This window comes from Lactuca saligna, chromosome 9 (assembly GCF_052625555.1).
Source record: "Lactuca saligna cultivar CGN05327 chromosome 9, ASM5262555v1, whole genome shotgun sequence".
Lineage (NCBI taxonomy): Eukaryota > Viridiplantae > Streptophyta > Magnoliopsida > Asterales > Asteraceae > Lactuca > Lactuca saligna.
In genome coordinates, this window is record NC_136425.1 from 170,147,408 (window position 1) to 170,162,949 (window position 15,542).

Consider the following 15,542-nt stretch of genomic DNA (forward strand, 5'->3'; position numbering starts at 1 on the left):
TTATTTGATAAGATTGTTTAATAGAGAGATTTATTTAATAAAAAAATTATGACCCATCTTACAAAATTTGAGTGATAGTATTTAGAAGGAGCAAAAAAAAAAAGTAATAAAAAATAGAAACCTAAAATTTATATTTCACTACCCAATCAAATATCTCATCTTTGTCTAGCAAAAAAAAAAAAAAAAACAATGACTCATTAAAAATTTGTAATTAAACAGAAAATGCAAAAAGTTATGAAATATTAAACTGTGAAAGTCACAATTGATATGCTAAACGCTCTCAGTGCACTCAACTAATCGATTCCGGCCGACCACCAGCCTCCCCGCCTTCTTCCTAGGACACCACCGATTGACCAGACTCACACTCCAACTGGTTTGTACAATTCTCAATTCAAAATTGTACAACTTTCGTCTTTGGTTTAAGGTCTTTGTAACTCTGTTTAATTAATCACTTCCAATGTTCATTGTTATTTGAATTTGTTTTCTAATCACTAAGATTAACCATTTTGTTAATGTGTTTGATAAATGACAATTGTTTATTGTTTTGACGTTCCAACTTCCAAGATCTTTATTATTTGATTTAAAGGGGCTATTTTCTTAATGTATTTGATAATCTGAAAAATTCATTTTTCATCTTTTTGTTCTTTGTTTAAAATTTTATTTAAATATACTTCCAAATTCCAAGCCTTTGATACTGTAACAACCCGAAATTCCGTATCATTACTTGTAACTCTTTTCGTAATTCAATTCGATCAACCAATCGTCGTGTTCAAATCTGATTCCGATTTTGTTATTTAATTAAGTCATTAATTTGTACGTATCTAATATGACTTAATGGGTGTCCTAATGCATTTAGAAATCATTCTAACACCCCCATTCTAGTAATCAGAACATTTTTTTTTAAGAATTTACCATATCGGGTTACGACAACTTAATCGGGTGCGACCAAAAGCCCCGTCTAACGCCGGTATCGGGTCAAATTCTTCCGTGTCCAAAACTTAGACACTATATAAAGTGTTCTAAGCCTTCATTTGAAGATTTTGGCTTAATCTCACTACTCTCTCTCTAACCTCTCTCCTCATCCAAAGATTCAAGGTCCAAAACATTGAATTAAGGCTCCAAATCTTTGAGGTAACATTCCTAACTTGTTGTGTAACCTCTTAGGCCTTCAAATTCGTGTTTAATCTATCATTTTGGACATGGAACATGTGTTTACGGCCAAGGAGTAAGCTTGGGCCATAAACACATAATATTGGGGTTTTTGAGCAATTTAACCCTTCCAAATCAACATTGGGACTTAGATATGACCTTGAGGCTTACAAAACCGGACTTGGAACACATTAAACTTGGATTTTGAGGGATTGACATGAGTTTATGGCCAAGGTATGTGCTTGGGCCGTAAACTCCTCAAACATGGGGAGAAAACTCTTTTAAACATGTTAGAATGCCTTGTAACTTCACCAATAGCCTTGGAATAAATCCTAGAACCATCTAAAAATAGTTTGGAGACCTTAAACACATCAAACATCATCCATTTGAGAGTTTACGGCCATAGCACATGCTCCAGGGCCGTAAACTCCTAATTATGTGTTAAATGGTGCCCTAAAGTCATACCAAGCCTTGGAAAATTAACTAGAATCACATGTGATTGTCCTAAGCACCTGAAATTAATTTTGGTTTGAGCTTGGGGGAGTTTACGGCCGTAAACGCCATGTTTACAGCCGTGAACTCCCATAAATGGTGTATAAGTCCATACAAATTAATCCAAGGCATTTCATAAATCCATTCTAGCATTCCCCATGTCCATTCAAGCCATTAGACACTCAAAACCACCCAAACATGAGTTCATGGCCATGAACTCATGTATGTAGGGGTATATAGACGAAAACTTCATTAGGAAGTTTTCTCTTGAGGAGAAAATTCATTTCCCAAGTCCCTCGCATCATTACACGTCCGAAGATGTCACCCGGGTCACTCCAAACACTTGTTTTGAGGTGTTTTAGTTCATTGGAGTGTATTATCCTATCTAATTAGTGGTTTAAAGTCTAATTAGATACCTTTGGATACCATTTCATATTACATAGGAACCTCGCGTGTTAACAAGCCCTGAACCAACGTTTAGTGTCCGAAACAGTTGCGCCTTCTCGTATGGTGAGTTCATACCCCTACCCTTTTTCACTGTTTTCACTGTTTTCAGGGGGGGGGGACACAAGCAAAGTACAAGGGATTACTTGTACTCAAAACATGTTTCCATATGTGTGTTTCACATCTTATATGCTTTTAACATTGATTGCTACAACTGATAACCGTTAGAACATGCAGATCACGTAAACATATATTTGTGAAATGGATTTTAAACTGTTACGTTTTACTTATATTTCACAAATGGTTTTCCACATTTTATCAGTTAAAAGCATGACATTAGAACATTTGAACATAACACCTGTACACTGTTTTGTCCTCGGTAACACTCCACAGAAATACGTGAGTGGAGGATTATCATATTATTACTAGTAAATTTGTTAGTCCTGTATGATTGGAGACACATCCTCGGCGAACACTCCACAGAGATACGCGAGTGGAGGAGTGCACCTGTAACCAGAATCTCTGGGATTTAGAGAGCGTGACTTGAGTGTATAGATCTATACGAGGCTGACTACCCCACACATGGCTGCTAGCTACAGCCGAACCGAAATGGTTCAAGGGTGACGAAGGTCATAAGGTGATGTGGACTACTTATTGCCATATCTAGTCTATCGTATGGTTATGGAACTCGCAATTAGGATAACAGAGATTTACTCAATAGTAATAATGAATAACGTAATACATCTTTTACACTGATAACCAACATTCAGGAAAGTATGGGACTTTCCTGGGGAAACGTTTACATAACCAGAAAAAGGTAACAAACCGGATAACTTTACATCTTTCCCAATTGGTAACACAATCAGGAAAGTATGGGACTTTCCTGGGAATACATTGGTACATAACCAGGACAATATGTCAAACCAGATAACCTGACTGTAGATTTACACAAGAGTAAACATGTTTTCAGTGTACAACTTTACTTTACATGTTGACAAACAATAACCAACCTTTTTAAGAAAATATGGGATTTTCTTGGTGTACGTAACATTTCAGAAACAGAAAGGAAACTTGAACATTTCACAAACAAAAACCGCTTATGAACTCACCAGCGTTATGCTGATTTTCAAACCGCTTGTGTTCTCAGGTCAGCGTTAGAACAGGTACCCGAAGATCCTTTTGTTCAAAGACGGAGTACTCAGAAGATCCGTTTCATTTTGTTCATATAAATATACTATGTATCACAACTGCACAACTTTACTTTTGAAACAATTGTAAAACTTTTCTTTATGTAATGTAGTGGTTGTTTTACTTTACTTTCTATGTGCATTGGATTTGATACTCAACGTGGAGTCAACCCTGAAAATGTTTCCGCCTTCGGTTTTCGGGGTGTGACAGATTGGTATCAGAGCCCTTGTTTATAGTGAATGAAGTATACCAAACCTTACATGGTATAAAACTAAAAACACTAAAGGGCCTAAGTGCTCTGAATTAAAAGTATCTTCAAACTACAAGGATTTTCAAAAGTATACAAGTATACCGAACCGTCGAGATCCGAAACTACAAGTAGAACAGAACATAAGTAATTGAGTGTTGTGTACTACGGTTAAACCTGGGTAGTGATGTAGTCGTGTCTAGGATCAATATAGCCTGGCCAACTATATTCATTCGAGACACGGACAACATGTGCTTGGGAGTGACTGTGGTGTGCGGCATGCCTAAAACTTACCCTAATATCCCAAACATCGAACCAATATCGTAAGCAAATCATGAAATACTATGAGAGTATTTCTCGAGCCAATCCCCTGTAGAAATCCTCATTCGAGTGGTGTTCTGTGATCATTCTTTAGCGATAAATTATCTGTTTTGATAACTCTTTCCTGCTTTATCGCTTATTCGGAGCATATAACTGCCATATATATATATCGATTCAATGTAGAGGACTTACCATCCTCTCTTTTTCTTGATCTTATTAGATCAAGATGCCTCCCAGAAAGAGACCCAACTCAGGAGGGGGTCCTCAGCCCCAAAACCAAGAAAATAATCAGGGACACCGAAAGGAGGGTTCCTATAAGAATTTCATGAATGCGAAACCAACATCCTTCGATGGCACTGGAGGTGTCATTTCCTTATCCCGATGGTTCAAGAAAATCGAATCCATCTTCGAAATCTGTGCATGTGCGGAATCTGATAAGGTCAAGTTCGCAAGCTGTACCTTCACTGATAAAGCCTTGACTTGGTGGAATGGCCGAGTCAAATCTCTGACCTTACCCATAGCCAATGCCATGGGCTGGGAAGCCATGAAAGAACTCCTCATTGCTGAATACTGTCCCCGTGGTGAAATGTAGAAACTAGAGCACGAGCTCTGGAACCTGAAGATGAAAGGTTTCGACATTGCTACATACACCTCCTGATTCGATGATCTCGCACTTCTCTGCCCGGGAGTAGTCACTCCTGAAAGTAAAAAGATCGAAAGGTTCATTTGGGGGTTAACCCAACCGACAAAGGGTCATGTCTTGGCTGCTTGTCCGGATACCTATGATAGTGCCAAGACTTTAGCCCAAACCCTGATTGATCATAGCGATAATGTTGAGGAAACCACTACCACTCCTGAGCCGACTCAAAGGAGTGGTGAGAAGAGAAAGTTCTGGAAGAAGAAGAAGGGTCAATCTTCCCAAGGATCTTCCAAGAAACAGCAGACTGTAGCAGTCCATGTTGCTACTACCCCCGTTGCTGCTGCTTCTGTTGTGGGATCCACAGCTCCAACTCCCACCAGCAGGTATGCTGGTAATCTTCCTCTGTGTGACAAGTGAAAATATCACCATAACCCTGACCCCTGCCGAGAACTATCTTGTACCAATTGTGGTAAGAAGGGGCACACGGTCCGATTCTGCAGGGTTCCTGCCCAATCGGCCAATCAATCATCTGGAGCAGGCGTTGGTCAAACCTGCTATAACTGTGGAGAGGTTGGGCACTTTAAAAGGAACTGCCCTAAGAAGTCACCTGTTGATAACACTGGAAGAGTCCTAGTCATGGGACGGGAGGAAGCAGTCATCGATCCTACTGTTGTCTCTGGTACGTTCCTTCTCGACAACTCATATGCTAGTATTCTTTTCGATTCGGGTGCTGAAAGGAGTTTTGTTAGTCATGCATTCAAACATAACCTAAAACATAATCCCCAACCTTTAAGCAGAAATGTTTACCGTCGAGATGGCTAACGGTGAGAAGGAAAGCGCCAGCGAGTTGTTCGTAGGTTGTACCCTTACCCTGAATGACCACTCATTTCCTATAGATCTTATGCCAGTTTCCATTAAGAGCTTTGATGTTATCATTGTCATGGATTGGTTGAGTCCCAATCATGCTGACATCCTTTGCTACGAAAAAGCCATCCGTCTCAACCTTTCGTCGGGTCAAACTCTCGTAATCTATGGCGATAAACTCACTCCCAGTATTCGTATCATTTCCTGCATCAAAGCTCAAAAGCTCCTGCGAAAGGAGTGCATTGCATTCTTAGCCCATGTAATCAATGAGAAACAGGAAGTTAAAGACCTCGCGAGCATCCCCGAAGTCTGTAACTTTCCTGATGTATTTCCTGAAGATCTTCCAGGAATTCCTCCCAAGCTTCAGGTCGAGTTCCGCATTGACCTAATTCCTGGAGCTACCCCCGTAGCGAAGTCTCCGTATCGCTTAGCTCCAGCAGAAATGCAGGAGTTATCTAGTCAACTCAATGAGTTGCTCAGTAAAGGATTCATTAGACCGAGTTCCTCACCCTGGGGAGCTCCGGTATTATTTGTTAAAAAGAAAGATGGATCCTTTCAGATGTGTATTGACTACCGTGAGCTAAACAAGTTGACCGTTAAGAACCGATATCCTCTTCCGCGAATAGATGACCTCTTCGATCAACTCCAGGGAGCCAGCTATTTCTCAAAGATAGACCTTCGGTTAGGGTACCATTAGCTACAAGCCCAGGGGAGTGATGTGTCTAAAACAGCTTTCAGAACTCGATATGGACACTACGAGTTCGTAGTGATGCCCTTCGGCCTAACCAATGCACCGGCAGTGTTCATGGACTTGATGAACCGGGTGTGCTGTCCCTTCTTAGACAAGTTCGTCATCGTGTTCATTGATGACATCCTTGTCTACTCTAGAAGCGAAGAAGATCACAAGCAACACTTGAGGTTAGTGTTGGAGACCCTTAGATCCAAGAAATTGTACGCGAAATTCTCCAAGTGTGAATTCTAGATACGGAAGGTAACTTTCCTTGGTCACGTGGTAAGCGAGGAGGGTATTCACGTGGATCCTTCCAAGATTAATGCAATGGAGAATTGGTCGGCACCTAAGACACCCACAGAAATCCGTCAATTCTTGGGTCTCACCGGCTATTATCGGAGATTCATCCAGAATTTTTCCAAAATCGCCAAACCTCTAACAGCTCTAACACAGAAAGGTGTACCCTTTTGTTGGAGTGATAAACAAGAAACTACATTCCAAATGTTGAAGAAAGCCTTGTGCAGCGCGCCTGTTCTGTCCCTACCCGAAGGGACAGAGGACTTCGTTGTCTACTGCGATGTGTCTAATCAAGGCTTAGGCTGTGTGCTTATGCAAAGGGGAAAGGTAATTGCTTATGCCTCTAGACAGCTAAAAGCACACGAGGTCAACTATACCACACATGACTTGGAACTTGGAGCCGCAGTCTTTGCAATGAAGATTTGGAGACATTATCTCTACGGAACCAAGTGTACGATCTTCACTGATCACAAGAGCTTGCAACACATCTTTGATCAGAAAGACTTGAACATGAGGCAACGACAATGGGTAGAGCTACTCAGTGATTATGAGTGTGAAATCCGTTACCATCCCGACAAGGCTAATGTGGTAGCAGAAAGCCCTTGGAACCAAACTAGATATGAGCATGGCGTATCATCCTCAAACCGATGGACAAAGTGAGAGAACAATCCAAACCCTGGAGGACATGCTTAAGGCATGTGTCATTGACTTTGGAAAGTCGTGGGACACATATTTACCTTTGATTGAGTTTTCATACAACAACAGTTACCACACCAGCATCAGGGCTGCCCCGTTTGAAGCCCTATACAGTCGTAAGTGCAGATCCCCTCTGTGTTGGGCCGAGCTAGGGGATACACAGTTAGCCAAGAGTCGATTCCCCGACAGTGCTCTCACTGGTCCTGAAATCATCCGTGAAACCACCGAAAAGATCATCCAAATCCGAGACCGATTGAAAGTTTCACGAGATCGCCAAAAGAGTTACGCTGATAACCGTCGGAAACCTCTAGAATTCCAGGTTGGAGACCGTGTCCTGTTGAAAGTCTTGCCCTGGAAAGGCACTGTACGTTTTGGTAAACATGGGAAACTTAACCCTAGGTACATTGGACCCTTTGAGATCCTCACCAGGATCGGTCCGGTAGCCTATAAACTTTGTTTACCTCACCAACTCAGTAACATTCATCCCGTCTTCCATGTCTCAAATCTCAAAAAGTGCCTATCCAATGAAACCCTAGTGATTACCATAGACGAGATCGAGATCAATGAAAACCTCAAATTTGTGGAGGAATCGATCGAAATCATGGATTGAGAAGTCAAATGTACAAAGCAAAGTCGCATTCCGTTAGTGAAGCTTCGTAGGAATGCCAAGCGGGGACCGGAATTCACTTGGGAGCGGGAAGACTCAATGAAACAGAAGTATCCACAACTCTTTCCAGATCCATGATTCGTATCTTGTCTCGTGTCTTAACTTTGAATTTCGGGACGAAATTCCCTCTAACAGGGGAATAATGTAACAACCCGAAATTCCATATCATTACTTGTAACTCTTTTCGTAATTCAATTCGATCAACCAATCGTCATTTTCAAATACGATTCCGATTTCGTTATTTAATTAAGTCATTAATTTGTACGTATCTAATATGACTTAATGGGTGTCCTAATGCATTTAGAAATCATTCTAACACCCCCATTCTAGTAATCGAAACATTTTTTTTAGAACTTACCATATTGGGTTACGACAACTTAATCGGGTGCGACCAAAAGCCCCGTCTAACGCCGGTATCGGGTAAAATTCCTTCGTGTCCAAAACTTAGACACTATATAAAGTGTTCTAAGCCTTCATTTGAAGCTTTTGGCTTCATCTCACTACTCTCTCTCTAACCTCTCTCCTCATCCAAAGATTCAAGTTCTAAAACATTGAATTAAGGCTCCAAATCTTTGAGGTAACGTCCCTAACTTGTTGTGTAACCTCTTAGGCCTTCAAATTCGTGTTTAATCTATCATTTTGGACCTGGAACATGTGTTTACGGCCAAGGAGTATGTAACAGCCCGGAATTTCCAGGTATTTATTATTGGTGTATTTTTTTGGAGAATTGTGAGTGGACTCGGCGAGTTGGAGCTCAAACTCGCCGAGTAGGATCGCGATTTTGGATGCGGGTTTGCGTCTGGACTCGGCGAGTCCACGCTATGTAATGAAACCCTAATTCTCAGGGTTTGAGACCTATTTAAAGGTCCTTATGGCCGTCATTTGTGCTCACCAATCCATAGAGAGAAACCCTAGAGTGCTTGAGCGTTTTGAGAGAGAAAGGAAGCCATTCTTGACCTTTGTGGTGTTGTTTAGAAAGAAGAAGGAGATCCTAACCAAGAGGAAGCAAAGGAGGTTGCTATACTATGGATTTGAAGCTTAGATCATCGCACTTGAGGTATTAATTCAGCTCATCTTCTGTTTTATGAAGCATATTTGGATTTAGGGTTTCTTGTGGCCTTTGTTGGGTTGATTTGATGCCCAAATAGTCCCTTTCTAGTGATGAGGCTTTCGATCTGGATCCATAGAGGTCCAGAGAGCCCCACTCATCAGGCTTTATGAAGAGCAATGGAGGTTATGACCTTGAGTTGTGGTATTTGGGGCTAAATCATCATATCTGGTCATATAGATGTTGTATGTACATCAAGATAGCGACTTTACATGATAAATAAGCTTGGAAGGACTGGATCTATGAGTTAGTGGAACAGATCTGACCTCAGGAGTGAGTTTGAGTCATTGCATGGCATGGACTCGCCGAGTCTGAAGAACGGACTCGGCGAGTAGCATGAAGATTGCCCAACACCACTCAGCGAGTGGTCTTGCCGAGTTGAGGGGTTGACTTAGTGAGTCAGGGAGAGTCAGAGTGGGTTGACAGGTGGACTGAGTCAAGCTGGGACTCGCCGAGTTGTTCTTGAGACTCGGCGAGTTGAGTCGTGAAGGCCCCACAACTCATGCCAGGTGGAACTCGTCGAGTTAGGAGAATACTCGTCGTGTCAAGTGAGGATCCCAGGGAAATCAGTGTATGCGTATAGACTCGTCGAGTTGCTATAGTGCACTCGCCGAGTTCGGTCAAAGTTGACCGTTGAAAATTGACCAGTGTTGACCTATGTTGACTTGTTAAGGGATAGTCAACCTTAGTTGGGAAAGTGTTAATTAGAGATGTATTGTGTTATAGGAGGACTATAGCTCGGGAGATTGAGCACTTGTGATTTCAGGGATTTACGAATTACCGAGATACGCGAGGTGAGTCTTTTCACTATACTTTACCTTGAGTAGGTAAATAGAGTTATGTGATAGAGTGCTTGTATGCTATATTTATATGTTATGTGTTGCGATGCATTATTCTTTGTGATTTATGTTGTGCATGTTTATAGAGTTAGAACCTGAGGGTTCACAGAGTTTGGGTGCACAGACCCATGGAGTTATAGCCTCGAGTGGCTAATATGTGTTATATGTGGTATTTTGGGGAACTCACTAAGCTTTGTGCTTACAGTGTTTGGTGTTATTTGTTTCAGGTACTAGTGATGACCGTGGGAAGGCGCCAGCTTGATCAGTACACATGCATGGGATTTATGATTTTGAGATCTTGGGATTTTTGTATTACTTGGATTGAATGTTCAAATATGGTTGTTTTATGAATATTAAGTGAATTATGTTTTATAAAATTTGAAAAAATTTATTTTGAAATTTACGGTGTTACAAGTTGGTATCAGAGCCTTGGTTTGAGGGATTCGGGTACACCTTCGGGAGTATTTGAACTCAAACTGAGGATTTGGAAAATATTTTCAAAAAGAAAACCAAATTTTCTAAAAGTAAAAGATTTCTAGAGAAATTTAGAGCAGAACCGTGTGTACGATCAATCAGCGCCCGAACGGTGATTTCCCAAGATACCCTTATATTATATGTTTATGAGATTGTTATGATGTATTCTCTTGCTAAAGTAGGCTAGGTATTCCTATTAGGACTAGAGTGCCCTGATTTGTGATGCCTTAGCCTAGGGAGAGGTGAGCTGCTATGAGATGCTTGAGAGAGAATAGGTAGCAGCGAGGAGCTTATGAGAGATCTGTTAGAAAGTGATAGAGTACTTGGAAATTAGGATTCGAAGAGGAGGATTTGGGGTGTATACTGAAACGGTGTGGACAGTAGTATTGGGCCCGTACTACTGAAAGCACCGGGGCGGTGTACAGTCCGAGTAAGAATCTTCGGAATGTCAAGGATCAAGGAGGGATGAGTTGTCGAGTGTGAGTATGCTTGAGCGGATTCTAATTTATCATATGTTGTATTTCAGAGGTTGATCATGGTGAGGAGACGTCATATGCCGGAAGGCGTTGGGGCTAGTGATGAGGAGATCCGTCAGATCATTCACGAGGAGGTGGCTGCGGTCATCAGGGTAGAGATACCGAAGATGTTTGGGTATATTAAGACCGCACTGATTAAGACTTTCAACGAGCGTTATGCTGCTCTTTATGAGGCTGCTGTTGCGGCGGCCACCGCAGCTGTTGCTGCTGCGAGGCCGCAGGGTGGTGATGCGTTGTTGTTTCTGGAGTTCAGCAACACGAAACCACCAGAGTTTGATGGGACCCAGGACCCGGTGGCGGCTATGAGATGGATTTCTGACATAGAGGGGTGTTTCTTCACTTGCTCATCTCCTGAGCATTTGAGAGTACGGTTCGCGCTGAACCAGCTTCGCTTGGGAGCGAAGGACTGGTGGAAGTTTGTCACAGCACACTTTTCGCCTGCTGAGCTTGCGGCAGTGACCTGGGAGAGGTTCACTGCCATGTTCCGAGATGAGTATGTTCCCCAGGTGGAGAGGGAGCGCTTTCCCCAGGAGTTTCTGACCCTCAAGCAGGGCACTGAGTCTGTTACGGTGATTACCAGGATGTTTCATGAGAGGGCAATGTTCTGCCCTGAGCACGTGTCCATTGAGCACGCACGTATAAGCCGGTATTTGAGTATCTTGAGGCGAGAAATTCGGGAGTTCATGGCGAACTCCTCATACCGGACATTTGCTGAGCTTCAGGCAAATGCCCGGAAGAGGGAGATCGAGCTGGAGACTCAGGCTAGGGAGGAGGCTGAGTCTCATGGGAGGGATCAACGACCGACACAATTCCAGCCGGCAGCCAAGCGGGACAAGCCCGCTGATCCCAAATCAGGGAGACAGAAGGGCCACACTTGTGGAAAGTGCGGTAAGGGTCAGTATGGAGTATGTAGAGCTGGATCTTGCTACAAATGTGGCAAGGAGGGGCATATGGCCAAGGACTGCCCCAAGGGGTTTGCAGTATGTTTTCACTGCAACCAGACCGGAAACCGGAAGGCGGAATGTCCGTAGTTGCGGGGATCAGCTCAGGGAGCACTTCAGGGATCTGCCCCTGCCGCCATCAGAGCTACCGAGAGTCGTCCAGTGAAGGCCGAGGCACCGAGGGCACGTGGGAGAGTGTTTCAGTTGACTGCGGAGGAGGTCCGCGCAGCGCCCGATGTCATGGCTGGTATGTATTCTTTCGTGTATTTCTTGTAATGTTGATATATTATGCTTATATTATGTTATGCGTAGGTACTTTTCTTGTGAATTCTGTACCTGCCTTGGTATTATTTGACTCGGGTGCGAGTCGGTCTTTTGTATCTTTGGCTTTTAGTCAGCCCATCAGTGTTAGTCGCGAGGCACTGAGTCGGCCTCTGAGACTTTCCATAGCTGACGAGAAGGTGATATATGCCACGGAGGTGATCCGTGGGTGCGTACTTGAGATTTTCAGTGTTGAGTTCCCGATTGATTTGGTTCCTATTGCCATGGGGGATGTCTGTGTCATTGTGGGCATGGACTGGTTGAGCAGGTTCGGTGCGGTTATCGACTGCGAGCGACAACTAGTGACCATACGAGACCCTAGTGGGGGAGTTCTTACAGTGTACGGCGAGGGTACCCGTTCTGGATCAGCGTTTTGTTCGGCCGCTAGGGTGAGGCAGTGTCTACAGCAGGGCTGTAAGGGTTTTGTGGTGTACGTGTCGGATACGCGGGTTGATTCCAAGAGGCCGAGGTCGGTGGAGGAGGTTCCTATAGTGCGTGAGTTCCCGGATGTGTTTCCAGAGGAGTTGCCGGGTGTGCCTCCCGTGAGGCAAGTAGAGTTCGGTATTGATTTGGTCCCGGGGGCCGTGCCTATCGCTAAGGTGCCTTATCGTCTTGCACCTCCAGAGATGCAAGAGTTATCCTCGCAGCTTCAGGAGCTGCTGGGGAAAGGTTTTAGTCGGCCGAGCAGCTCGCCGTGGGGAGCGCCTATTCTGTTTGTCAAGAAGAAGGATGGTTCACACCAGATGTGCATTGATTACCGGGAGTTGAACAAGCTGACGGTCAAGAACCGTTACCCGTTACCGAGGATCGACGATTTGTTCGACCAGTTGCAGGGAGCATCTTGGTTCTCCAAGATCGATTTGAGGTCTGGATACCATCAGGTGAGGGTGCGAGATGAGAACGTCCAGAAGACAGCGTTTAGGACACGTTATGGGCATTATGAGTTTGTGGTGATGCCTTTCGGACTGACCAATGCCCCGACAGTGTTCATAGATCTCATAAACCAGGTGTGCAGGCCGATTTTGGATCGGTCGGTGATTGTATTCATTGATGACATTTTGGTATATTCGAGATCTAGAGAGCAGCATGAGGAGCATTTGAGGGAGATCCTCAGAGTTGTGAGATCGGAGAGGCTTTATGCCAAATTCTCCAAGTGTGATTTCTGGTTGTGAGAGGTCCAGTTCCTAGGATATCTTGTTAACCAGTAAGGGATATTGGTCGATCCGGCCAAAGTTGAGGCAGTGATGAGTTGGGAGGTGCCGAGGTCACCCTCCGAGATCAGGAGTTTTCTAGGGCTGGCTGGTTATTATCGGAGATTTATCAGGGATTTCTCTAAGATCGCAGTGCCACTCACTAGGTTGACCCAGAAGGGTGTCGCTTTTTCATGGGGCCCCGAGCAGCAGGCCTCCTTTGAGACGCTTTGCCAAAGGTTATGCGAGGCCCTGGTGTTAGCCCTCCCGGAGGGAATGGAGGACTTTGTTGTATACTGTGATGCATCGATCTTGGGGTTGGGAGCGGTGCTGATGCAGAGAGGGCATGTGATAGCATATGCATCGAGGCAGTTGAAGCCTCATGAGACGAGGTATCCCACCCACGACCTAGAGTTGGGGGCAGTGGTGTTCGCCCTCAAGATTTGGTACCACTATTTGTATGGGGTTCGGTGTACGATATACACGGACCATAAAAGTCTGAAGTATTTAATGGATCAGTCCAACCTAAATATGCGGCAGATGAGGTGGTTGGATGTGGTTAAGGATTACGATTGTGAGATCCTGTACCATCCGGGCAAGGCTAATGTGGTAGCCGACGCCCTGAGTCGCAGGGCGGAGAGCGCCCCGTTGTGAGATGTATGTTTGCGATTGACCATGATGACTCCGGTGTTGGACACCATTCGAGGAGCACAGGCTGAGGCAGTGAGGTCGGAAAACCAGAAGAGAGAGCGAGTTGTTGGGTTGGTATCGGAGTTCGTTACCGATGGTCGGGGACTTATGACTTTTCAGGGGCGTATTGGGGTACCGTTTGTGGGAGGAACGCGTACCATTTTGATGGAAGAGGCTCATCGGTCGAAATTCTCGATCCATCCTGGGGCCACTAAGATGTATTTGGATTTGAGGAGGGAGTATTGGTGGCCCTGTATGAAGAAGGATGTTGCGTGCTTTGTTGAGAGGTGCTTAACCTGCCGTAGGGTTAAGGCCGAACACCAGAGACCGCATGGTAAGTTGCAGCCGTTGGAGGTTCTTGAATGGAAGTGGGAACAGATCACCATGGATTTCATCACCAAATTGCCAAGGACTGCTCGGGGAGTTGATGCAATTTGGGTGATTGTGGACAGGTTGACAAAGAGCGCTCACTTCCTTGCTATCAACGAGAGTTCTTCCGTAGAGAAGTTAGCAGAGATGTATGTGAGGGAAGTGGTATCTCGGCATGGGGTGCCGATCTCGATTGTCTCAGATCGGGATGTACGTTTCACTTCCAGATTCTGGAAGAAGTTTCATGAGGAGCTGGGTACTAGGCTGCATTTTAGTACCGCATATCACCCCCAGACAGACGGACAGAGTGAGCGGACGATTCAGACGCTCGAGGACATGCTCCGAGCATGTGTATTGGATTTCGGGGGAAGTTGGGATACGTATTTGCCCTTGGCCGAGTTTTCTTACAACAACAACCATCATTCGAGCATCGGTATGCCACCCTTTGAGCTGTTGTATGGGAGGAGGTGTCGGACCCCCATTTGCTGGGGAGAAGTCGGACAGCGCGTTATGGGCAACATTGAGATCGTACTTCAGACGACAGAGCAGATCCAGCAGGTCAGATAGAGGTTACTGACTGCTCAGAGTCGACAGAAGAGTTATGCGGACAGACACTGGTCCGAACTTGAGTTCCAGGTCGGTGACTTTGTGCTCGGGAACGTCTCTCCTTGGAAAGGAGTGATCCGATTCAGAAAGAGGGGCAAGTTAGGGCCCCGATATATCGGACCATTTTGGGTAGTCGTGAGGGGAGGCAGGGTAGCCTATCGTTTGGATTTGCCAGCAGAGTTAGGGCAGATTCACGACACTTTCCATGTGTCGCATTTGCGTAAGTGTATAGCCGATGAGTCGCCAGTGGTTCCATTAGAGGATATTCAGGTGGATGCGAGCCTGAATTATGCTGAGAGACCAGTGACAATCAGAGATCAGAAAATCAAAGTTCTGAGGAACAAGGAGGTACCTTTGGTTTTGGTTCAGTGGCAACATCAGAAGGGGTCCGAGATGACTTGGGAACCGGAGCGTGAGATGCATGAGCAGCATCCGGAGTTATTTGCAGAGGGAAACTTCGAGGGAGAAGTCTAGTTCTAGTGGGGGAGAATTGTAACAGCCCGGAATTTCCAGGTATTTATTATTGGTGTATTTTTTTGGAGAATTGTGAGTGGACTCGGCGAGTTGGAGCTCAAACTTACTGAGTAGGATCGCGATTTTGGACGCGGGTTCGCGTCTGGACTCGGCGAGTCCAAGAGTGGACTCGGCGAGTCCAAGAGTGGACTTGGCGAGTCCACGCTGTGTAATGAAACCCTAATTCCCAGGGTTTGAAACATATTTAAAGGGCCTTATG